Genomic DNA, 3,802 nt, shown 5'->3' on the forward strand with positions numbered 1-3,802 from the left:
CGGAGGTGAGGAGTCTCAGGAAGTGGAAGTTGCTTGCGAGATGGAAGAACCTTAAGAAATAAAGGATAGTGACGTCGCCCCAAGTGATGACATCGACCCATGAATGGGCGAGGACAGATCAGAGTTCCAAGATATTGAGGAGCTCGAGGAAGTAAACATAGATCCCAAAGACGCTTCAAGAGTCATTAATATTGGGAAAAATCTTGGAGATGAAAGGAAAAAGGAGTTGGTTAAATTTTTACAAGGGAATCTAGATGTTTTCGCCTGGTCGCATGAAGACATGGTGGGAATAAGCTCGAGTGTGATTATGCACACTCTAAACTTGGACAAAAGTGTGCCTGCAAAATCCCAAAAATAGAGACGTTTGGGAACAGTCCGAGCTGAAGCACTAGAGGAAGAAGTAGCTCAGCTATTAAAGTGTGGATTTATTTGTGAAGCAAAATACCTGATCTGGGTCGCGAATCCTGTGTTGGTCCCGAAGCCAAACAGAAATGGAGGATCTGCATCGATTTATCCGACCTGAACAAAGCTTGTCCTAAAGATTTCTTTCCACTGTCGAGGATTGATCAGTTGGAAGATGCCACTGCGAGACACGAGCACATGTCTTTTATGGATGCGTATTATGGATATAACCAGATCATGATGAATCCTACAGACCAAGAGCATACTAGCTTTATGACTCAAACGAATGTATATTGTTATAAAGTTATGCCCTTTCGGGCTGAAGAATGTCGGAGCTACCTACCAACGGTTAGTCAACAAAATGTTTGTTGGTCAGATCGGGAAAAATATGGAAGTGTATGTCGATGATATGCTAGTCAAATCCAAGACTGTCGATAACCATGTATCCGATCTGAATGAATGTTTTGAGATCTTGAGGAGGTATAATATGAGACTGAATCCCTAGAAGTGTACTTTCGGAGTGGCATCGGGAAAATTTCTGGGATTCATAGTCAATACAAGGGGGATAGAGGCGAACCCTGATAAAATCAGATCATTGTTGGAAATTCCCTCACCTAGGTCACGTAAAGAAGTTCAGACTCTAACTGGAAAGGTGGCAGCCCTGAACCATTTTATTTCAAAATCCACTGACAAGTGCTTGCCCTTTTACAACTTGCTCAGAGGAAACAAGAAATTTGAATGGATTGAGGAGTGCGAGAAGGCATTCCTCGACCTAAAAATGCACTTAGCCGAGCCCCCAGTATTGTCTAAGCCTATGTCTGGAGAACCTCTATTCCTTTATTTAGCTGTGACAGAAAGTGTAGTCAGTGTCGTGTTAATTCGAGAAGAATATTGCGCTAAAAAACTAGTGTATTATATAAGTAAGAGACTTCTCAGAGCTGAATCACGATATCCACTAATAGAAAAGATGGCATTCTGTCTAATATTGGCTTCTAGGAAGCTCAGACCATATTTCTAGTCCCATTTAATCCACGTCATGACCGACCAACCTTTAAGGCAGGTATTGCAAAAACCTTAAATGTCGGGAGGTCTTTTAAAATGGACAATTGAACTCAGCCAGTTCGAGATATTGTACGTACAACAGACCTCAATCAAAAGTCAGGCCCTTGCTGATTTTGTGGCTGAATGCACCAGATTTCAAGATGAGCTTTTGAAGGAATCGGTGCAGGAGTTGTGGAAAATATTCGTAGATGGGTCATCAAACGAGAACGGATCCAGAGCTGGGATCATATTAATCTCTTCAGAAGGGCATCGATTTCATACAACTCTGAGATTTGGATTCAAAGCATCCAACAACGAAGCCGAATATGAGGCCTTGCTAGCTGGACTTAGAGTGGCAAAGGAGCTCAAAGCGAAGGTCATATAGTGTTATAGCGATTCCCAGCTTGTGGTCAATCAGGTGTTGGGGGAGTATCAAGCTCAAGGTACCAAGATGGCGGCTTACCTAGCTAAGGTAAAGGGGGAGCTATCAGAATTTGAGTGCAGTACTGTTGAACAGATACCTCGTGAGCAGAACTCTAATGCTGACGCTTTGGCAAGGCTTGCCACCACCAAGGAAGCTGAGACTTTGAATGTAGTGCCAGTGGAGTTCTTGGAAAGTCCGAGCGTGACAGAAAAAATGGTAGAGGTCGAGATGATTGACACAAGGCTGACCTAGATGACTCCCATAGTGGAATACCTTACAACGGGAAGGCTACCTGAGGAAAGAAAGGACGCAAGAAAAATACTCTATCAAGCTCCGAGGTATGTGATAGTGGATGGTACATTATACCGATGCGGTCATTCATTGTGTTGACCTGTGAAATTGGCCAATGGTTGTATGTACAATATATGACACCTTTTGAATGGAATAAGTAATATAAATGACAGAATACAATTATCTTAAGTAAACACACATAAATTTATAGTGGTTCCGCCCTGTTCTGATGAACAGTAATAACCTAATCCACTTAGTCTTTAGTATTGAGTTACTCGACAATTACAAGTATGAACTCAGTAATTCACTTCTCAAAAGAGTTTTTCCAGTCCAAAAAAGGGTTCCAAAAAAGAAGTCCTTTTTACGAAGCCTTGGGTCCTTTATTTATAGTACCCAGGGGCTGTTACACGATCAGTAGTACTAGAGATCGTGGTTTGGTACACGATCATGGTGAGTGGAGATACATGTCCACCTTCCCACGATTATGAGATCGTGGGTCTTCTCTTGTTTCTATAGATCATGGTGGATGATGCACGATAGAAACTTCTGGGAAATGCTAAGTCTCTGTTGGTATGTCAGACTTAGGTGCTAGGCCCGACGACAAAAGCTTGGGTGTTGGACCTGTGGCCTTCTGGGTGCTAGGCCTATTGTTCTTCGGGGTGCTAGGCCTGTTGATCTTAGTTTGAACGAGAAGAATTACTTCTCAGTGAAGTGTACTTAGGGGTTTAGGCTGACCATCCTATGGAGGATAGGGTCAGGCCAACCACCCCTAATGTCCTTGGGCATATTGGGCCGACCACCCCGGGGTAGGGTCAGGCCGACCACCCCTAGGGGTACAAGGCTTGCTTGGGCCAACCACCCCTAGGGGGTATAGGGCCTGCTTGGGCTGACCACCCCAAAGGGTACTGGCTTGGTCGATTTTCCTATAGATCCTGGACCTATCCTTTTTTCCCGTCGATCTTTTCTCAATACTTTGTCGTTTTTCCCTAATTTGTGATGTCACATGTCACATTCTCATTCACCACGTCATCCTTGTATTTTTGAGGGATAACATTTGCCCCCCAAGTTTATTGTAATGTACTTAACATTACGGTAAACTTGATCCAGGCCTGAGAAACATACCGTAGCAGTACTTAGATAGTCAAGTCCCTCGAGACATTACACAGTACTTTTTACTACCGATACTTTGCTCGATACGAATTTTTCAGGGATAATTAGCAATTCCTAAAATTAATTAGGTTTTTCAAGGAAAATTAATTTCCTAAAAATCCAATATATTTTTCAAGGAAATTTGACATCCTAAAATTATAATATATTTTTCAAGGAGTTTTTAAGGTCCTAAAAATATAATATATTTTTCAAGGATATTAATTCCTAAAAATAATAAACATTTTTCAAGGAATTTGATTTCCTAAAAATATAAATATTTTTCAAGGAATTTTAAATTCATAAAGATATAAATATTTTTCAAGGAATTTAAATTTAAACCATATTAGATATTTTTCAAGGAAATTTGAATTCCTAAAAATATCTTAAAATATCTTGTCTGCCTGAGAGGTTATAAATAGATCTCTCTTTCATTACTGCTCCATGCGCTACTCTCATCTTTTCCTTTGTTCCATGCGCCAATTTCAAAAGGATCTG

The sequence above is a fragment of the Humulus lupulus genome, chromosome 3 (genome assembly GCF_963169125.1).
Source record: "Humulus lupulus chromosome 3, drHumLupu1.1, whole genome shotgun sequence".
Classification (NCBI taxonomy): Eukaryota; Viridiplantae; Streptophyta; class Magnoliopsida; order Rosales; family Cannabaceae; genus Humulus; species Humulus lupulus.